Source organism: Leucopleurus acutus (genome assembly GCF_964270905.1).
Source record: "Leucopleurus acutus genome assembly, chromosome: 1".
NCBI lineage: Eukaryota > Metazoa > Chordata > Mammalia > Artiodactyla > Delphinidae > Leucopleurus > Leucopleurus acutus.
In genome coordinates, this window is record NC_139142.1 from 59571389 (window position 1) to 59594892 (window position 23504).

The following is a 23504-nucleotide window of genomic DNA, read 5'->3' on the forward strand; positions in this document are numbered from 1 at the left end:
ATATGGAATTTAAGAAAAAAAATGTCATGAAGAACCTAGGGGTAAAGCAGGAATAAAGACGCAGACCTCCTAGAGAACGGACTTGAGGTTATGGGGAGGGGGAAGGGTGAGCTGTGACAGGGCGAGAGAGAGTCATGGGCATATACACACTAACAAACGTAGTAAGGTAGATAGCTAGTGGGAAGCAGCCGCATGGCACAGGGATATTGACTCGGTGCTTTGTGACAGCCTGGAGGGGTGGGATAGGGAGGGTGGGAGGGAGGGAGACGCAACAGGGAAGACATATGGGAACATATGTTTATGTATGACTGATTCACTTTGTTATAAAGCAGAAACTAACACACCATTGTAAAGCAATTATACCCCAATAAAGATGTTAAAAAAAAAATAAAAATAAAAAAAAAAAAGAAGATGTGGCACATATATACAATGGAATATTACTCAGCCATAAAAAGAAACGAAATTGAGCTATTTGTAATGAGGTGGATAGACCTAGAGTCTGTCATACAGAGTGAAGTAAGTCAGAAAGAAAAAGACAAATACCGTATGCTAACACATATATATGGAATTTAAGAAAAAAAAATGTCATGAAGAACCTAGGGGTAAAGCAGGAATAAAGACGCAGACCTCCTAGAGAACGGACTTGAGGTTATGGGGAGGGGGAAGTGTGAGCTGTGACAGGGCGAGAGAGAGTCATGGGCATATACACACTAACAAACGTAGTAAGGTAGATAGCTAGTGGGAAGCAGCCGCATGGTACAGGGATATTGGCTCGGTGCTTTGTGACAGCCTGGAGGGGTGGGATAGGGAGGGTGGGAGGGAGGGAGACGCAACAGGGAAGACATATGGGAACATATGTTTATGTATGACTGATTCACTTTGTTATAAAGCAGAAACTAACACACCATTGTAAAGCAATTATACCCCAATAAAGATGTTAAAAAAAAAAACAAAAAAAAAAAGAGTCCATTGAGGTCATTAAGTCCTATCTCCTTACCCAGTTCAAGAATTCCCTCACAGTATCCCTGATGGTTGATCATCCGACCTCTGTAGGACACTTGCAGTGACAAGACAAGAGAGTTGTAAATTGCTGAGTGCTACAAGTGACTTACACTTTTAGAGAAAAGATAGTGAATTGGGAGGGATTAATATGTGACATACCAAAATAAGCCTGGACCAGAATTTGATGGTGAACATTTAAATCTGTTTTACACAACACATTCTGAGGACTGTAACCATTGACCCACAAAGCCATCTGGCACTCTGATACTGTCATTAAAAGAGAGCGGGGCAGCCCATAATGCAGGAAGTGTGTGCCAGTTTAGAAATATGCTTTCCAAGCAGGGCATCAGGCACCCACTTTCCAACAGAGCCCTATGTGTTTCCCAACTTCAGTAACCGGAGTACATATTTAGGTGAGAAAAGGGCATTAAGAGGCTGGTGGTGCGAATCTGTTTCCTAGGGGAAATGTGGCCTGATCTGCTGGAGAAAATTCTATTTTCTGATCTGTGTCAAGATCTTGCCTAGCTGCCTTAACGGGGTGAAGCAGCCACAGAATGATCCTATGTATACATTTAACTTGTTCTAAGGACTGCACCGTTTGTTTACAAGTAACTTAATCCTCAGAGGTTTAAAAATTAATCTTCATAAAATCCTTGTGAGATGCTGATAGGTCAAGTATTTTGCATGTTTGAAAACATTTGTGAAGAAAAATTCAACAGAGATGAGAGAATCATAGCACAGTGCTTGACCAGGTATAGGAATCACCTGGTAATGATAAAATGCAGATTTCGAAGCAGGTTTGAAATTGAGTCTGAGATTTTTGCATTTCTAACAAGCTCCCAGGTGACAGATACCATTGCTGCTTTCTGGACCATAATTTAAATAGCAAGTTCAGCTGGAAGCAACATTTTCACCATGGTTTGGAACTTCCATAAGAAGAAGTCCAGGAGTCAGTTGGAGATGTGCATTCTGGAGTCGGGAGACTCAGGTTTGGGAACTGTAAGCATAAAACTGATAACTGAAGCTCCAGGTTTGATGAGGTTGCTCTTATTTAATTTTTGACTAAGTGCTAACAAGGTAGATAGGGAGAACAGAGTCAGACACAGTCCTCCTCCGTTGAGCACAGATTATTCCATCACGTATGGTCTCTTGAAATGTTTAATTCTAAAATTCTTTTTTTAATGAGAACATTAAGCCAACTGATTTATCAAATGCATCATTTTCAGCAAGGAAGTATTTCTATTAAAAAGGCTATCGGCACTTCCCTGGTGGCCCAGCGGTTAAGCATCCGCCTGCCAATGCAGGGGACCCGGGTTTGAGCCCTGGTCCGGGAAGATCCCACATGCCAAGGAGCAACTAAGCCCGTGTACCACAACTACCGAGCCTGTGCTCTAGAGCCCGTGAGCCACAACTACTGAGCCCACGTGCCACAGCTCCTGAAGCCTGCATGCCTAGAGCCCATGCTCTGCAACGAGAAGCCACCGCAATGAGAAGCCTGCGCACTGCAACGAAGAGTAGCCCCCGCTCACCGCAACTAGAGAAAGCCCGCGCGCAGCAATGAAGACACAACACAGCCAAAAATAAATTAAAATTAAATAAATTTATAAAAAAAGCTATCAAGTTACTGAAATATTAATGGGAGTACAATATCATATAACTGAAGAGAATGTTTTCATTGAATCCTGGGTTTTGATAATACCCAGAATGAGCTTCTATATTTTGATAGGGGTGTTGAGAAAATGAGATTCTGAGTAATAAACTGTGGAATGGCTTAGTTAATAACTGCCTTTAAGTATTTTAGGGAAGATGCATCCCATTTTTTAGGACTGTGAAAGCCAAGGCATGTTATGAAATGTTCTTAATTAGGTATGTTTATTAGTTACTTAGATAACCATTATGGGTTAGATAGACATGGATATTCCTGGAGTTAGAAAAATAAATTTGACAGTCTGAGCAGTCTTTAGACCAACAGACTACTGTTCTGTGTTTGTTGTGTCTTCTCATCTTCTTATATATTTATTTACAGTAGGCCTTTTCAATTATGTTCACTTATTGAGTATCATACAGATTTTGACATGGCTTGTTGTAAATGACTCTAATGATCAGTTTCCATTTGGAGTCTAAAGTCCAGCAGGGTTTCAGGGAGCTAATGTTTTATTATTGTAGGTTCTCTGGCAAGAACATTCACGGTGCCCGTTGTGCTTGCTCAGCCTTATGGGCGACAGCTGCATCTGCTTCTCCATCTGCACCTTTCAGTTTTAAGTCGATATCTTTAGCTGTCCGACTATCTAATGAAGGAAACTAACTGGATTGAAAAAAAACTCCACCTTTCTTCAAGACTTCCACAAAAAAATAGTTTTGTGAAATGATGTGAGGATTTCTCATGATTAAATAGATCATGAAACTGTGATGGTTGAAAAGATATGTTTAAACATGACCAGAGCTTACTTTTATTATTAAAAATATGAACACAAAATGTGTTTAATAATGATGTAGCTATGCTATATGGTATATATAGCTCTGTTCCTGTTATTGATAAAACCCATTCATAAGTGAAATCTAAAGTTGCCACTACAGGGCAAGAAAACCAAATCTTTAACATAGTATACCAGAGACGTCAACCATCGCGCCCATTGCACTCAGCAAGTCTCTGCTTGTAGTTCCTCTGCTGAGCTAAGCAGCCAGCACCAGTCTCTTCCTTAAACAAAGGCACAGGATCAAGTTTCCTAAAGGCACCTAATCCACAGACTGGCTGCTGAAATGACTTGGCATGAAAAAGTTTTCCCAGTAAGGGACTATTTATACTTCCCTCCTCTAAAAGTTGAATAGGAAAACCCAGAGAGCAGCAGCCATTCTGTAATGAGAGAAAAAACTGAGAAGAAACAAGGAGTGGAAGAGGCACATTGATGGTGGAACAAGAGGGTTAAGGTTCATGAGCTCCAGCTGGAGGAGTGTTCCTAGATGGCTTTGAATTTTGAAGCATGGCTATTTACGGAATCCTTTCACCCTTACTGCCAAATGTGCCCTTACATCAAATCCCCATTATTGAAGAAGAGTTAAACTTATTGGTGAAACAAAGATCACAGTGACCATGATGATATTACCTTTTCACCTGGCTATTGCTAAGAATAGGGATTCAGTATTCAGAAAACTAATCAGAGAAAGTGAGATATGTGACACATTTGGAGAGTCCCAGAAGATACACTGTTTTGTCTTAACCTGTTCACTTGAAACAGATAAGGTTCACCTGGATTGGGTGTCTTTCTAACACTATCCAGGAGAATTCCTCACTTTCAGCTTTCTGAAGACAACAAAAAGCCTTAATATCAATGAGTAATAGGAGTTATATATAATTTACTTCACATCTTTGTAATTAGTGCATTGAATGAGTAGGGATCATGAGCTGTAATTATGTATTTTTATCTCTGTCCCTTTAAACGTGTTCAATGTGTGTAGTTTTCCACCTGTCAACTACTTGAGGAAGACCCTAGCAGGCTGATAATTTTGGGGTCACTTTTACCAAATAGATCCCTCTAAGTCATAGACATAGTCCCACTTAACAATAGCCATGTCCTGTGCTAGGTGGGGTACATGCATCATCTCATTTACATTTCTGAATGGTGGTCTGTCTTATGGCTCACGTTGTAATCTGCTATCTGTGTTATCTTAGTCCAAGTCACTTGTTTCACATTCATCCACAAGAATAGTATAAATTACACATACGTGGAGCATCCCATTGTCAGTCTCTGGCTCTTCTCTCAGGGATACTTTTTTTTTTTTTTTTTTTTTTTTTGCAGTACGCGGGCCTCTCACTGCTGTGGCTTCTCCCGCCACGGAGCACAGGCTCTGGACGCGCACCCTCAGCGGGCACGGCCCACGGGCCCAGCCTCTCTGCGGCATGTGGGATCCTCCCGGACCGGGGCACGAACCCGTGTCCCTCGCATCGGCAGGCGGACTCTCAACAGCTGCGCCACCAAGGAAGCCCTCAGGGATACTTCTTAATCAGCATGTCTTGGGAATAGTGCTGTTCTCCATATATGCTTTTCCCAGGACCTGGAGATTTTCTCCTGGGTCCCACCCATTCACCTCTTCCTCCACAGTATTTGCTCTGTGATATATAGTTCTTACTTTAGGACCTTTATTCTGAGTCACAGGATTTGCTTACAAACAGCACAAAGTAAACCTGAAGAGACAAATCTTCAACAACGAATTCTAATGAAAGGCTACGTGTGCCTCTCAAATGCTAGACAAGGCCATCTGTCTGCTTTTCTTGTTAATGAAAACGGTGATCTGATGCAGCAGCTTTGTGCAGAATGTGGTTGTGTTCTTCTCTGCCTGCTGGGTCCGTTCTGCTGGTGGGGATTCTTTGTGGGCTGTAGCCATGGGAAGGGTGTTTTGGTGATGAGAGTCCCTCCCTGCTAGGAGTCTGGGCTGAAAATGGACACTACTTTGCATAAATCTACGATGCCTGTGTAACATCGGTGTTTCTTGGCAGTTGTTGATAAAAAATATCTCAGAGATACTATAATTCAATCACTTCATATGCAATAGTATGTAGGTTACATAAGTGCTGATACACTAGAGATAAAAATGATTTATAGGGAAGTGCCTTGTGCTAAAAGTATCAGTTGCTGATAATTCTAGAAAGTTAGAAATAGAACTAACCTACCAGTCAGATATCTGCAGGGAGGGAGGCATGAGGTATTTAATCATTTACCCTCCCTAGAAAGAAAATGATAATTTCATTTCAAATAATCAATGAAAGATTCTCTATGTGTTAGGTGATTCATACATTAGAGTATATTTTTCCTTTATTTCTGACTCTGATTTAACAAAATTAATATTACAATATTATTTCTAGCCAAGTCTTCTTTACTATTAGATTTTAGAAGGATTGAAAAACAAAACTTGTCAAGAGACAAAAATTATTCTGTGCTCTTTTTCTCTGTTTATAGATGTGTCATTACATTTCTCTGTATTATTTTCACTTTCGGCTTTTTTGTAAGAATTGCTGAACTAGCTCTTGAATTGAGTGAATATTTTAATTCACTCTGTTTTTTTTTTAATATTATTAAGCCATCAATAAACAAAAGAGTGACTAAAGGAAGAAAATAACGATATAATAAAAATAACAAGGAAATCATTTCAGAGAAACATGTTAGAAAATGTTGAAGAAATTTCAATCAAGAGGTGAAAATAGCTTGAAGGCACTAACACTTTTTCACCTCAGGGTGGCAGCAGCTATTACAAAAATGGAAAGAAGTAATTTTGGTATCTTTCTCCTCCACTTTAAATTCTGAACTTCTCTATTTTTTGTGTGTGATTTTTTTATATCAATGCCCGTTCCTTAGTGTTTGATTTTTGAAAGCTAATCCTTACTACTGTGTAAAACAGTTGGACCCCCAAAGTGAAAAAATAGTTTGTTGAAAGTGTACAAAATTGGAAAGTATGACTTTAGCTCTACATCATGCATGGAAAGCTTTCAAAATCTGAGTTCCCAGTAGAAAATTACAAATACATGAAATTTAAAATTTTCTCTGTAAATTAATTCTTTTAAAAATAGCAATTGTGGACTCTATAGCACAATTAAGAGAGGCTGGGTAGGGATTTTGAGGTCACATTTCATCCTAGAACCTCCAGATGTGACCACATTTTTGACTTATAATTTCTTGCAGAATATTTAATATTTTAGTCATATTTCCATTTGGTTACAATCTAAATATAGATTTAAAGTATGATGTTCTTTTTTTAAGCAAAAGCACAATAACCATTACCAGTGGAATTACACAAAGTTATACTTAGTGGTAGATTCTAAAATGTTAAAAATTCACTCTTCAGTTTCCTTGCTTGAGTGAATTATCATATGAGTGGAGATCTGTGGAGATAAACAGCTTTGGTAAATGTGGGATATAGCAGGTGTTTCAGCTATTTTTAAGCATCAAGGTTTGAATATTTGCTATTTCCAGTAGGGGTAATCCAACAGAGTTTAGATTCAGAAGTGTTTTCTTTTCTTTTCTTTTTTTTAGTATAATCAGATGTATTTTAATCTAGTAAATAGAGGAAAACAGATATAGTCCATATCCTTTAAGAAGAAGAATCCACCGGTGTTGATATTAAGAACAAATGCAGAGGCCAGAGGGTGGCAGAGTGAGTTGTTTAGGGGCACGACTGCATGGGTTCAAGTTCCAGCTTTGCCGCTCCCCAGCTGAATCACTTTGGGCACGTTTTCTAACCTCTCTGGACTTACTTCCTCAGCTATAAGATGGGGACAATCACAGTACCTACCTTATAGGGTTGTGTGAGGATTAAATGATTAAGTGCCTGTAGTATGCTTAGAACATTGCCTGGAGCTAACTAAATGCCCTGTAAGTGTTGGCTGTCACCATTGTCATGGGAGGCCTTACTTCTTTCTCTCTGATTCTTCCTTGTCTATTAGGCACCCCACGTTATTACCTGCCTTTTACAGATGAAGAAATGAAGACTTAAAGACCTTATAAAAGCTTGTACAACCAGTAAGTAGTAAAGTCCATGGATTATACTGTACCGATTGTATAAAAATGCATCATAAACTGCAAATGAATAATATACTTAGTAGTAATTAATAACATGAATTGAGCACTTACTTTGTGCCAGGCACTGTTATATGTACTAAGGATAACCTCTGAGATAAGCACTATTATTATTTCCATTTTGCCAATGAGGAAACCAAGGCGCAGAGTGGTTAAGTAACTCACTCAAGATCACATAACTACTTAGTAGTAGACTTGAGATATAAGTCCAGGTAGTTTGATCCAGACTACATGACCTATTTTTATTCTTTTCCCTGAGAGTGATTTAAATTCCTATGGAGCTTGTATGGGGTCCTGAGATCAGGGAAGGATGTTGGAGGAGGTCACTGAACAGCTGTGCCCACTGGTTGAGTGGAGAACTGGACCTGGGCAATTGGATGCTCCTCACCCCCAACCCCATCCTCAGAATGATGTTCTGCTTTCAAAGACACAGCCTTAAGAGGATAGGTATTGAGGGACTTCCCTGGTGGTGCAGTGGTTAAGAATCCACCTGCCAATGCAGGGGACAGGGGTTCGAGCCCTGGTCCGGGAAGATCCCACATGCCACAGAGCAACTAAGCCCGTGTGCCACAACTACTGAGCCTGCGCTCTAGAGCCTGCAAGCCACAACTACTGAGCCTGCGTGCCACAACTACTGAAGTCCACGTGCCTAGAGCCCATGCTCTGCAACAAAAGAAGCCACTGCGATGAGAAGCCCGTGCACCACAACGAAGAGTAGCCCCCACTCGCTGCAACTAGAGAAAGCCCGCGCACAGCAACGAAGACCCAATGCAGCCAAAAATAAAATAAAATAAATTAAAAAAAACAGAGAATAGGTATTGATGAGGCCATCTGAACTGAAAATGTGACAGAACCCAATTAAGGCCTCTCTATAAACTTTTAAAGTTCTGGCAGGTGAGTGCAGAGATCTACTTATCTAGTGGCCACCCAAGACGAGCCTTGCATGTAAGTTCCCTTGCTTATTAAAATTGTCACCCAGTAATCTGGAGTGGTCTGCCTCTTTCCTCAGTTTTTGCTCTCAGTCTATGGGGGTCAGTTGAACCAACATGGGGTCATTTGGTCATTAGTGGCTTCTGGCTGGAAGGCTATTCTATTTGATCTTCAGTCATCAGCCTTTCCCTCACTGCCTGTTGCTCCTGTAACTTGTGGGCTGTTTCTCTTGGTGATGCTTCAGGAGAGCCCAGCCACGAGGCCCTGCTGACAAGCTCCCACATCTGCTCACATGGGTCCTGCTGACATTCCCAAACTCAGCCGGTCCACACTTTGGCCACTGGCTGTGGGCTTTCATCACTGCCCCATGCTGGGGTGACCTCTTGCTTGGTGTACTGATTTGTGATTTTCAAGTAACTTCTGCATCCTTTGTTAAAGGTTTTGAAAACTTTTGTTGCTCTCTCTAGCTCCCTGCCTGCAGGTATACCTGAGTAGGGGTAAGGCACTGTTCTCATAAGCCTTCTCCACACTGATATCTACTTTATTATAATTGCCTGTTAGAACAGAACTCCAGGCAGGAACAAAGACTCATACATTCCTATTGATTGGGGATTTACACTTACCTGAAATCTCTACTAGTATCTCCTCCACCACACATTTTGATGTTGAGTTGAGGTACATGGCCTTATACTCATGTCCTAAATATCCCTCCTTTACTACTACCCATTTCCTACATTCCTCTCCCTCTCTACCCAGACTCCTGATTTCTTTAGTTTTAATGGAGATATAATCTATTTCCAGCACTATCATTACCACCAGCATTGTCACCATCACTGAGAATATATAGCATATTCCCAGGCCCTGGTATTATATTAGGCATGTGTTGCAAAGAGACAGCTGGTACCTGCAAGAAAATCTAACTTTACAAGAGTTTAGGGGGGTCATTTCAATTGGGTAATATCTGCTTCTCCCAATTAATACACTGGGAAAATACAGTAGATGAAACTGGTGAGATAAACAAGAGTCATATCTTGAGGGGCCATGTAAGCCAGGTTAAAGAGTTTAGATTTTATCTTGAAGGCACTGAGGATCCCATGGCAGATTTTAAGCAGGACAATGTATGATCAGAGTGGAAAACCGTAAGGTTGGTAAGGCTGGATGGAATCAATAAAGAGGGCAGCTGGGAAGTACCTGTGGACATCGAGGCAAGAGGGATGATGCTGGGAGGAGGGTAGTGGGAGTGACAGGACCTGGAGATTGGTTGTAGGAGGGAGAAGAGACAGGCTGCCTCTGCTTGGGGTTATCTCATTTCAGCTACAAAATTCATACTTATTTTTTAACAACTTTATTGAGATATCTGTGACATATACAAATTGTATATATTTAAAGTGTGCAACTTGATGTTTTGATATATGTATATATTGTGAAAATATCACCACAATCAAGCTAAGTAACTTAACCATCACCCCTACATAGTTATGATTTTGTGTATGTGTAGAGAAGTTTTAAATTAAGATATATCTTCTTAGCAACTTACAGGTATACAATATAGTATTGTTGAAAATGTGAAATATACGTGTATATGTGTACACACACTCACAGAGGAATATTATTCAGCCTTAAAAAAAAAAAGAAAATCCTGCCATTTGAAACCACATGGATGAACCTTGAGGGCATTATGCTAAGTGAAATATGCCGGAGAAAGACAAATACCGCATATGTGTTCTTTTTTAAAAAATATATATTTAATTAATTAATTTTCTTTCTTTCTTTCTTTCTTTCTTTCTTTCTTTCTTTCTTTCTTCTATTTTATTTTTTGGCTGTGTTGGGTCTTAGTTGTGGTATGCAGGATCTTTTGCTGCGGTGCATTGGCTTCTCTCTAATTGTGGTGTGCAGGTTTTCTCTCTCTAGTGTGACACGTAGGCTCCAGGGCACATGGGCTCTGTAGTTTGTGGCTATCGGGCTCTCTCGTTGTGGTGCATGAGCTCAGTAGCTGTGGTGCGTGGGCTTAGTTGCCCCGCGCCATGTGGGATCTTAGTTCCCCGGCCAGGGATCGAACCAACGTCCCCTGCATTGGAAGGCGCATTTTTTACCACTGGACCACCTGGGAAATCCCTGCATATTTGTTATTAAAGAGATTACCAGTGAAGCCTTCCCTGACTTCCCATAGCTTGCTTCCATAGCAACCTGTACACATTTGATATGATAAATTTTTTTACTCTTTCTCACTAGAATGTGCTGTCCCTAATGAGGGCAGTTATTTTTCCCCAAAGTTTTTGTATCCTCAGGGTTTATTCCATTGCTTGGTACATAAAAGTCTGTTAAATATTTGTTTAATGAATGAATGGATGAATAAACAAATGAACAGACCTATCAGAGTAGTAGGTGTTACTCTGTGGAAAGTTATGGCCAAGCCTTGGCACACAAATCCCCTGACTGGACATCAGTGGGAAACACCTGGATCCTGCAGAGCAGACAAGGGTATTGGCCCAGAACTGGCAGAGCAGGAATGTCAAGGCGTGCGATCTGAACATTAGGCACAGGCGGGGCAACCTGACTTCTTATGCAGCAAAACTCATGTCTGGATTTTAATGTATCTGGGTATAAAAAATCAGGGATCCCTCCATTCTATACTTCTCTGAGCTGGTGGACTGAAATTCTAGTGTGCCACCATGAAAAGCAAGGGTAGTAAAAGGGAGCCACATCCACCTACCTGCATCTCAGATAGATATCCTTTGCACTATTTGCTGTGCAAAGCAGACCAAAGAGAAAGCAACTTTGAACTACTTTATGTCTCCAGTCTTGCCTGCCCTCCAAACCAAAGCAGCTCTCGGTGCATCTACCACACATGTGCAACACTTGTTATTGTTAGATTTTTATGATTTTTGTTAGACTAACTGGTGTGAAGCTGTATTCCATTGTTTGTTCCAGATTTTCCAAACTTTTAATCTTTTATTTTAAAAATGTTATCATATCTGGATTCCTGATCCTCTACAAGTACTTTCTGTCTTTGCTTCCTGATGAGATTCAACAGAAATTTGTCCATTTTATTGGTTCTTTCAAAGAACCATCTTAGGGGTTATCATTCTAATATTTTTCTGTTTTCCTATTCATTATTTTCTTCTCCTATTAATTCCTTTGTGCTTACCCTTGACTTGCTTTATTGCTTTTTTATAAGTGCTCAGCTCATTAAAATTTTTATTTTATTTTTAAAAATATTTGTTTATTTATTTTCGCTGTGCTGGGTCTCAGCCGCAGCACGCAGGATACTCAGTTCTGGCATGCGGGATCTAGTTCCCCGACCAGGGATCGAACCTAGGGCCCCTGCACTGGGAGCATGGAGTCTTACCCACAGACCCAGGGAAGTCTCTCAGCTCATTTACTATGATGCTTTCTTACTTAATATTTAAAGTGTTTATGAATGTTTTCCTCTGAGTACCTTGTTGGTGATACTATAGTCTTTTATATGTAGTGTTCTCATTTTGGTTATTTCTAAATTGATCCTAATGATGGCTTTGAGGTTTTTCTTTTACTTAGGACATTTTTAGGAGGTGGTGTTTGGTTTGTGGTACACATAATTTTTATTTTTATTTTTTTTGTGGTATACATAATTTGATCTACATATCCAGTAAGTTGATCTTATTATGTATTTCTTGAAACATCATCCTTTTTTTTTTTGCCTACTTGATTTGCCAAGATGCAGATGGTGTCAAAGTTCCCTACTACTATTGTGTTGCTGAAAAAGTATCCTTGTATTTCTAAGGACATATTTCCTGTGTGTGTTTTCAATACAATCCTAGTCGACATATGAAGATTTGACTGTTATACTGATACTAAGGACTGTATCACTTATTAATATAAAATGATCCTATTTGCTCTATGTAATGCTTTTGGCCTTATAATCCTCTTAATTTATTAGTATTTTCATCACTGCTTCTATTTTGTTTGCCTTTGTTTTTCATACATTTTCCTTTCCTTTAACTTTTTTTCTTTTTATGTCACTTGATGTTAGATGGGGCTCTTAAACATAGCAGTTTGGGACTCAGTCTGCAACCCTTTAACTTCAATAGATTTGATGTTACTTGTCATCTTGTTTCATGTTTTGTTTGCCCATTTATGTGCGTTTCCATTGTTTTGAAATATGGATCTAATTTTCTTTGCTTTTATCTTCCTTTGGAGATAGTCACACACATATTTAAATTCTGCTAGTGGTAGTTAGCTTTCAAAGTTTTTCAAAAGCATTCTTAAATTTACATTTCTCTAACCCCCAGAGTAAAACCATATTTTTGATTACCATTCAGAGCAGTTTAACCTACCCTCCACCTTCTCCTTGCTCATTGCCCCTCACCCATCAAGTTCTTCTTAATGAAATCTGGGTTTTATTTTTATTTATTTTTAAAAATATTTATTTATTTACTTGGCTGCACCAGGTCTTAGTTGCAGTACGTGGGATCTTAGCTGCGGCATGCGGGTACTTTAGTTGCGGCATGCAGGCTCTTAGTTGGGGCATGCTGGATATAGCTCCCTGACCAGGGATCCAACCTGGGCCCCCTGCATTGGGAGTGCAGAGCCTTTAAGGGAAGACTTAAAGACTTCCCTTAAAGGGAAGTCCCGAAATCTGGGTTTTAAAATTTAGATTATAAAAATTTTAAAAATACTGCATCTTTCAAGAATGTTTTGCTATAGCTTTAGTTTTTATTTTTAAACTGTTCCTAGATGATTAAATCTATATTGGTTTCAGTCATTTTTGGAGCTCTGGAACATGCCTATGCTATTACTCCCTCATTTTTACCTCCTTCTAGGCTGCTTCTTTTGGTCAATTGAAATTTGTTTTCAAATGCATGTTTTTTAAAAGGCTTTAAAAATATGAGTGGGTATACTTTCTAAAATACCTGAATTTGTTTTATTGCTTTCACAAGTGTGAGACAACTTGGCTGTATGGTTGAGAAATGTTGCCTGCCATATCAGTAAACAAAGGATGCTGTGGCCATCAAGCCAGAGGCCACTGTAGCCACACCCAACTGTGCACCCCGAAGGGATTCAGGATGTAGAAAAGCAGGATACTGGCCCTAGATAGCTAAGGTGCATATCAAAGGAATAATTTCAATGAGCCCAGCCTCTTGCATCTTCCCATACACAGAAAAGCACTAAATTAATTAACTTGAGACGTCTGGTTTTCTTTAATTAACAGCAATCTTTCGATGTTCCAACTACCTGGTTTCTGTTGCAAAGCTTGTATAAACCCTGGCTCCTCTCTTACCTCTTCTGGAGCAGCCCCTCAGAGGTATCTGAGAGCCTGTCTTTCAGGCTTAAGTCCTCAGGAAGTCCACCGAATAAAACATAATTCTCAACTTTCAGGTTGTGCTTTTTTTCCCCCAGTCAACAGCTGTGTATAAAATTCTTGGGTCAAAATAAGTTTCCCCTCAGCTGTAGCAGAGTGGGGACAAGGTGCTTCTAAGAGCAGGCCCCAGACACCTCCACAGATTTGCACACTTGATGGTTGCTCCTCAGCGTGGCCTGGTCCCTGGCCAGGCCTCACAGGTGGCCAGGAGGCTGGTGGCCACCTTTTTTTGCCTTTTCCCTGGCAAACACCTCCCCACTGGGCCTTGTCCTTGAAGCTTGGGCACTGAAGGTGAGAAGTGAGCAGAGAGGGTTTGCAGAGGGCTGGGCCCCTGATTAAGGCTCGTCTGGGATGGGGGGTGGGGCGACTGGAGAGGGCGCGGCCCTGGTAGAGTCCCTGTGGCCCCGCGTCACGAGAGCCGGGTAGGCAGCCGACTCCTTAATGTCCTCCGTGTGCTTCACAAAGAAGCCGTGGACGACCTGTGTGTTGGTGACGGCCTGCAGCAGCGTCCTCTGCGGAAAGTTGAGGCCGTACACCCAGCCGGGCTCCACCACTGGGCGACCCCAGCGCCCCAGGCCGCAGCGCTGACCCGGAACTCCTGCGGGCGGAAGCGGCAATGCGTGCTGCGGCACGCAGGTTATCCCGCCGCCGCACGCAGGTTATCCCGCCGCCGACGCTCTCCGATGTAGTCCGGCACCACTTCCGCACCGGCCTCGCTGCTGCTGCGTCTCCGGGCCTGGCATCCTGAGGCGCCACACAAAGTCCCTAAGTGCAGCTGGTGCAGCAGATGGGCCACGTGCGGCCCCGTGGCTCGCGAGCCCCTCGGGCCTGTGCCCGGCCGGCATGACGAACACGCGCAGAAGCGCCGGGGGCTCCAGGCCCGGCCCAAGCGGTGAGCGTTTTGTACTAAATACGGGATGGTTTTGGTTGTGCATTATTTCATAACCTAGTTATATCACATAGAGATAAATGATTTGCTTTGAAAGGTTTTTCACAAGTGAGAGTTTAAAAAAACATAAAGGGGTCATACATTCTGAGCAAAATGACTAAAATAGCATAATATTTAAGGGTCATTGTCATTGGTTGTTTTGTAATTTATTCTGTAGAAAGAGGGCAGAGAACCTAGGAATTACTAGTGTTTCTCAGCAGAGCATATGAGTGCTACTCCCAGTTAGTACGGAGGTAAACTTGGCTTTCTTTAGAGAACGTTTTTTTACCCCCTCAAGTATGACTTTTATTTAAAGTTTTTATCAATTTTGGACTCTGTAGTAAATATTGAATACATCTGGTTTTGTGGTAGATGACTCATAGTTGTTGTTTCAGGAAAATCTGTATTTTTAATTCTATTTGGTCTGAATAAATGAATTTTGTAATAAGTGCTTACGGTTAGAAATGGATTAAATGAACTCTGGAAAAAACAAACAAAGAAACCAACCCAAAAAACCCCTCAGAACAAACAAAAAATGAGTTTCCCCTTAAATCTTTTAAAAGATTTTTTTCCCTGTCCTTTGGCCTTGAATGTTGCAGTACATTTTATTTTAATCCAGGGCAGGAAAAAATAGGGGCATTATGGTATCGTGGTTCAGAGGACTCACTTTAGTACCTCACAGACAGGGGTTTCAGGCTTCTATTTGTCACTTACCTGCTTACTACTTACCAAAGTCATAAGATTTTGGGAAGGTTAAGCCTCAGTTTTCCCACTAGCATGAGGAGGGAACCCAATGATGGTATTTAACCTCACAGAGTTATTGTAAACATTCAGAGTTAATTTGTATACAGTATTTAGCTCAGTACCTGTTATATTACTCAATTATTATTTATTTGATTTCCCCTTCTGTCTGTTAGGACTTTTTTCAGGAGATGTCAGTTGTCTGAATTTCAGTCTTTCCTTTTCTTTTTCCTTTGTGGTCATCATCTTACCTCTTATTGTTTTCTTACAAGTTTATTCTCATTTTTTCTTTTATCAAACCTCCCTTTTCTCTCAGCCTAGATTTTAACTCTGCTAATGTGTTTCCAAAACTTTTTAAAGTCGTGAAATATAATATACATACAGAAAAATGTATATATCCTAAATGTACACGTTGAGGAATTTCTAAGAGAATAAACCATGTGTACCAATTAAGGTTAAGAAACAGAACGTGGCAGCATCCCATAGGCTCCCCACATGCCTCATCCCACGGACAAACTCTTTGTTCCTCTCAAAGGTAACAGCCTTCTGACTTTGATGGTAATCACTGCCTCGTTTTTTCTTTTTTAATCATTCGACAACCTAAGTATGCATCCCTAAATATTGCAGTTTAGCTTTTAAACTTTATGTATAAGAAGACAGCCAATATGAATTTTTTGTCTGGCTTCTCCACAGGTCACTGTATTTATGACTCTTTTTTGTGTTGTGCTGAGTAGCTGTATGCTGCTCATTTTCATTTCTGTATGGTATCTCGTTGTGTACATCACCATACTACCCGTCTAGAGGTGGACAGTTGGGTTGTCTATGGTTTTTGGCTACTAAAAAATGCTGCTATAATATTCTTTAAAAAATTAAAAAAATACAAATTATATGTATTTAAGATATACAACATGATGATTTGATGTACATATACATAGTGAACTGATTACCAGTCACGCTAATTAACACACCTTCTCCTCATATAATTTAATTTTTTGTGATTAGAGCACCTGAAATCTATTCTTAGCAAATTTCCAGTAGCCAACACAGTATTATTAATTTGAAATTTGTATGCTGGTGCACCCTGTGATATTTCTTAGGGTAAGTATCCACTGGAGGGTTTGTTGGCTAATAGAGCATACATATAATCAAGTCTACTACATATTGTGAGAACATTCACCAAGCAATGCTGTGTGCTATAGTGCTTTTAATTTATTTAAAAACATTCATTTTACCCTCTCATTTCACCCTGCGCCTTCCTTGTCCAGCTTCTCTTTTTTAGATCCTGTGTCTTTTTAAAAAATTTATTTATTTATTTATTTATTTATGGCTGTGTTGGGTCTTTGTTGCTACGTGTGGGCTTTCTCTAGTTGTGGCGAGCGGGGGCTACTCTTCATTGTGGTGCGCGGGCTTCTCATTGTGGTGGCTTCTCTTGTTGTGGAGCACAGGCTCTAGGTGCGCAGTCTTCAGTAGTTGTGGCTCGCTGGCTCGAGCAGCCTCAGTAGTTGTGGCACATGGGCTTAGTTGCTCCACGGCATGTGGGATCTTCCTGGACCAGGGCTCGAACCCATGTCCCCTGCATTGGCAGGTGGATTCTTAACCACTGCGCCACCAGGGAAGTCTCCTGTGTCTTTTTATATTGTTTTTGAAGACTAATCAGAGTTTGGAAATTTTCTTCTGGAATATAAAAAGAGTTATTTTCAGATGTTAACTCTTTTTTCCTGGTCTCTGATTTGTTGTTTTTTTTTTTTCTCTTTATCCTGTATTTTTTCCCCATAGACTCGTGTTGGTTTTTTCTTCTTTTGTTTCCTTGAACAAGGTGAGATGAGTCCAGACTCCTGTCATCAGACAGGGTGAGTAGACTTTTTCTTACCCCCCTCACCCATAACTTCCACAAACTGTATTGATGTGGTTCAGAGATGTTTTGGTATGATCTGTTTTTCGTAGGACATGTGAAGGGCATGCCGGTTGATGCTTTTGCACTTTCAACCCAGTTTCCCATTTCTAAGTAGGCATTTGTTCAACTGACATACTGTCTATCTGTGATGCTTGATTCTGTGATATGTGAACCAGTATAATGCACAAAGGCTACAATCCCTAGTATTCAGTGTTCATAGCGAGGACACAGATGTCACCAGTCCCTCCCTGCATCCCCTGCCACCTCTGTATACATACTTATTGTCCCACTACTTTCTGGTATTTGCAGTCTCTGCCTGGATGTAGAGATTTGGAGGAGTGAGGTAGGAAAGGGGAGTCTTGTGTGGTATTGTGTTTGACCTGTAGAAAAGCACCCAAGGAGCACAGAGAGCAGCTGCCTTTGTCTCTGGTTGCTCCATTCTTTTGGACTCTGAGTCAGGGGACTGAAAGTAGGGGAATAGAAATACCTTTTATGAATTTTAAACCAAGGTACAAACCCTGGTCTGGGGGTTAGTGGTTGGCAGGAGCCTGAGGGCACCCTCTGGGCAGCTCGTAATAATCTGTTGATCTGGGTGCTGATTACATAGATGAGTTTGGTTTGTGAAAATTCAATGAGCTACACACCTATGATGCATGAACTTTTCTATATCTATATTTTACTTCAATAAAAAGTTTTTTTTTAAAGGTTAAAAATAATTTTTGTTTGTATATTTTTTTCCCTAAGTGGCTTCTTTTTCATGAGGCAAACCAGGGTATGTGGTGTGATGAACAACAATTAGGTTTTTCTCAGTGTATTTTCAAATGCCTTGGGCTTTGTGTTGATTCCACTAAGATTGTGGCATGAGGTTATTGATCATTTAGTTGTGTGTGTGGTGGGTTTAGTCTTAAATTTTCATGGATTATTTAGTGTGAACATAGGAGCATCTTTATGGGAGGATGTTAACCACATTCCACTTTGACCTGGAAATTATAACACATTACATTTAATTATCAAAGTAGAGAAACATATGAGGGCAAGGTGTGTGTGTGTGTGTGTGTGTGTATATATATATACTTTTTGTTTTTAAAGATTTTTTTTTGATGTGGACCATTTTTAAAGTCTTTATTGGAACTTCCCTGGTGGCGCAGTGGTTAAGGATCAGCCTGCCAATGCAGGGGACACAGGTTTGAGGCCTGGTCCGGGAAGATCCCACATGCTGCGGAGCAACTAAGCCTGTGGGCCACAACTACTGAGCTCGTGTGCCTAGAGCCCGTGCTCCGCAAGAAGTGAAGTGATAAGGAACTGTCTTTGAAGAAGGAGTTGCTGGAATTTTGTAAGCATTTTAGGAGTTGGGATGGATTTTAGGGAAGAAAGGGCAGTGTCAGCCTAGTAGTATCATGCTTAGGAAGCTGAAACTTTAGTGTATAGAATATGGAAGAAGTATAGTAAATAGTGTATGGAAGAAGCTTAAAATCCCATGGAAAATCAGTGGTGAAGCTGGGGCATGGTTATACCCCACTGACTACAAGTGTCTGTGAGGACAGTATGATGGAGTGGAAACAGCACGGGCATTGTATGTAAGCTTAAAGATTTGTGCATTTGACCCTTGAACAACATGGGTTTGAACTGCATGAGTCCATTTATATGTGGATTTTTATTCTGTAGTAAATACTATGGTAATAGAGATGCAGAACCAGGCATATGGAAGAACCAGGAATACAGAGGAACCATATATACAGAGGGCTAGCTATAAATTGTACACAGATTTTTCAGCTGCACAGAGGGTTGGTGACCCTAACCCCTGAGTTGTATTTGGGTCAGTTGCATTTGAATCCAAGTTTTTACTCTTTATAATTGCTTGACCTTGACCAAATTAATTTACTTGTCAAAGCATCAGTTTTTTCATCAATAAAAAAATGCAGGAAAATAATACTACCTCATTGGGTTGTTGCTGAGAGAATGAAATGTGAATGTGAAAACGACTTGGTATAGTGCCTGGGACATAGAAGGTTATCAGTAAATGTTATATTCTCTTTTTTCATGCATTCTCCTTTTTCTCAATCCACTCTTTATGAGTTTTTAAGAAATTTACTTTATTGAAGTATAATTGATTTACAATGTTGTGTTAATTTCTGCTGTAAGCGAAGTGATTCAGTAATATATATATATGTGTGTATACATATATGTGTATGTGTATACACACATATATATACATTCTTCTTCATATTATTTTCCACTATGGTTTATCACAGGATATTGAATAAAGTTCCCTGTGCTCTACAGTAGGACCTTGTTGTTTATCCATTCTATATATAATAGTTTGCATCTGCTAATCCCAAACTCCCAACCCATCCTCATTATAATTTTTTTTTTTTTTTTTTTTTTCGGTACGCGGGACTCTCACTGTTGTGGCCTCTCCCGTTGCGGAGCACAGGCTCCAAACGCGCAGGCTCAGCGGCCATGGCTCACGGGCCCAGTCGCTCCGCGGCATGTGGGATCTTCCTGGACAGGGGCACGAACCCGTGTCCCCGGCATCGGCAGGTGGACTGTCATCCACTGCGCCACCAGGGAAGCCCCTCTTTATGCATTTTTAATGTCACATTTGTTGCCATGGCAGTTTTGTAGCGAAAGCAATAAAAAAATCAAGAATTTCATTCATTCATTAATTTATTCAGTCAACATATTTTTTCCAAGTACCTTTCCCCAGTTATCTTTTATTGTATAATAAGTCCCCAAACGTAGTGGCTTAAAACAATAAAACTTTATTTTCGTATAGTTCTGCAATATGGGCTCAGCTGGAGAGTTCTTCTGCTGATCTTGCTGATGGTCAGTCCGGTGGCTCATTCAACTTGTGGGTCATGTCGCGGCTGGATTAAACTGGGACACTGGGTTGACGGGGCCTCTCTCCAGCAGAGTTGCCCAGTTTCCCACGGGCTCCCATGGGCTCCAAAGCAGAAGTTCGAGGTCTTCTCAAGGCTTAGACTGGGAACTGGCACAGGGTCATTGCTACTGCATTTTATGATTAAAGCTAGTCACACGGTGTACCCTAGTTGTGCGGAGGGAAGCACATGAGTGTGTTTATATCGGGAGTTTTGGGTCACTGGGAGCCTCTGATATAATAGACTATAACAGTGACTACTGCTGTGGTAGATATTAACAAAGGGGTGGGGATATAAGGAAGTGAAACTGATGTGGAAAGGTTACATTCTAGTTGGAGATATGGTGAATATACAGGTATTGTTAAATAACACTGAATTAAAGCTGTGATGCCTTATACATAGCATCTGGTGTCAGAATCCCTCTTTTCTTTTTGGGATCCTCCCTTCCCCCTTCTCAGTGCATGAATTTTGGGTAGAACTGATCTTGATCCCTGTTCCAGAGGTGAGCATGTAACTCAGAGCTGGGCCTCCTACTAAGAGCCCTAGGACTTCTGCTATGATTTTGGAAAAGAGGGTCCTTTTCTTCTGGGATTTCCAACCGTTAGGATTATATAAGCCACCTTGTAGGGAAAGCTTGCTTTAGAGAGAAAATGCACAGAGGCAAAGCAGAGCCAAAGACATGGAGAAAGAGGCAGAGAGTCCAATGACATTGATTGAACTTCTGCACACAGCTAGCTGGGCCTTAATTCCTTTTATTTTCTGCCGTGGGAACCAGTGCAGTTCATTTATTAGATTTCTTGCCAGTGAAAGAGAAGACAATGTGGGCTTGAGTGCCAAGATGAGTTTTATAAACAGAAAGAGGCAGGAAATCAGAGATCAAGATCAGAGGGAGCTGACGCAACTGGGGAAGTCGCTGTTGAAGAGGTGGACTTCACTGGGCTGGGAAGAGGGGGGAAATAAGGGCAGAGGAGAAGTGTGTGGAAAGAAAAATTTCTATTATTGAAATGCAAACAATAAAATGTGATAAAGAGTAGGTGAAAGCAAACTCACCAAGTCAGGTCTGGCAAAAGTGGAAGTTAAGTAGACTTCTTATCCCAGATCTTCATGCCTTCAGACAGTTCTTTTTTCTTGGTAAAGGCAGAGCACATTTCTCTTAGAACGGTATTTGGAAAGAAAAATGAAATGCAAAGGGAGAGAGACAGTAGTTATTAACTAATTCTTCCAAACAGTAGTTTGGATGATAACAACAACAACAACAGAAATGCTTTGCATTCATTTGGGTTGAACAGGGCACCTCTTCCATTTTTAGTCCAGTGAGTCTCACAGAGACAATAACATCAGATAAAATAATGTCAGATCTGGCCTTTAGCATTTGAAAGGGGAATGTGACCTTTAAGTTTTAAAGGAAATGAGAAAGGGATTACATAATTAAAAATCTGTTTCTGTCTCTTAAAAGCAATTCAATTTAGGTCAGGAGCCAACAGTCGCCCTTTCCTTCTAATTGTTTTGTCTTGGCTCCTGGTATCCTGTTCTTGTTTCTCCTGTGAATAGTTTGTTAGTGTTGGGCCGATGTCCCCACTGGGTGTACCATGTTAATGGGGGAACAATAGAAACAGTATTGTCATCCAGGAGAAGTTAATACTGGACCCAAAATAGAATGATAAACGAGAACATGTGCCTCTTACACACCTTTTAGTAGCAAACCCTCAGCTGGGGTTTGTTTTTTATTTGACCTTTTTGATAAACCTGCTAGTAGGGAGCATGGACGAAAATATTCAGTCCCATTCAATTGCTAAGGTACTGAGGCTGTCCCCTTCTACCCAGGCCATCTTACGTTTAACATTTAAAAAGAGATCAAGTAGAAATATTTAAAAAAATCATGCAGATGTATATTTGAATATAATTAATATTAAAATCAAGACTAAACCACTAAACCAATCACTTAGTTATAATTCTGAGGATACATGATAAAAAGATAAGTCATTGAAAAGTACAAAAGACTAATTAAAATTTTAATTTTTGACTAGGTAATGAATTCACAAGTTTCAAACATCAAAAAATATAAAGAGGTTTATCTCTGTCCCCCTTCTACTCAGTGGCTATTCCTCACAGGTAAACACTGTTAAAAGTTTCTTATTTAACCCTTCCAGATAATTTTTATGCACATAGAAGCCAATCTGATATATTTTCTTTATTTTCCTTTCTTTTGTGAACAATTGGCTGCATACTTTACACATTTCCTGCATCTTCATTTTGCTTTTTTCACTTAATAATACATGTTGGAGATGAGAAGACTGATGATTTTAAAAGAGCACTAGATGTGGACTCTAGAGATTTGTGTACAAAGCTTATCACTATATCTGTAGCACAATGTTGCCTCCTTTTAGAAAGAGATATAGTAGAAAAAAGCAAATGCTGGGTAACTACTTGGATGGTAATCTTCAGCCACAGCTACTCAGTTTTCTTTACGGCAGCCTTCTTTACTTTTTACACACGTAAGTCATATTTCTTGTAGAAAATAGGAAATAGAAATAAGCAAAAGAAAGAAATAATTTTTGCCTCTCAAAAATATCCATTTTCATCTTGGTGTTTATTGAGAATCTTTCCTTCCTCCCTCTGTCTCCTTGTAGTTTTCTCCCTCTTTCTCTGTGTACACATATACACTTATTCACAGATACACGCAAACATACATACTTTAAAAAGATCCCATTATACATATAGTTCTGCAACATGATTTTCTCACTTAAATCAATGAAAATAGGTGTATACAATAGCTTTATTATTTTTTTAATTCACTCTTTTTAAAAAAATATTTTATTTTTGGCTGTGTTGGGTCTATTTTTGGTTGCAGTGCGCAGGCTTCTCATTGCAGTGACTTCTCTTGTGGAGCACGGGCTCTAGGTATGCGGGCTTCAGTAGTTGTGGCACGCAGGCTCAGTAGTTGTGACTTGCAGGCTCTAGAGCGCAGGCTCAGTAGTTGTGGCGCACGGGCTCCGCGGCATGTGGGATCTTCCTGGACCAGGGCTTGAACCCACGTCCCCTGCATTGGCAGGCAGATGCTTAACCACTGCACCACCAGGGAAGCCCTATACAATAGCTTTAAATCACAGCCAATTATTCTACTGCATGGATAATCCATAAATTATTTTACCAATCTCCTTTGGTTGAACATTTCAGCAACTTCAAGTATTTACTGTCATAAACAACTTCACATTCTGCA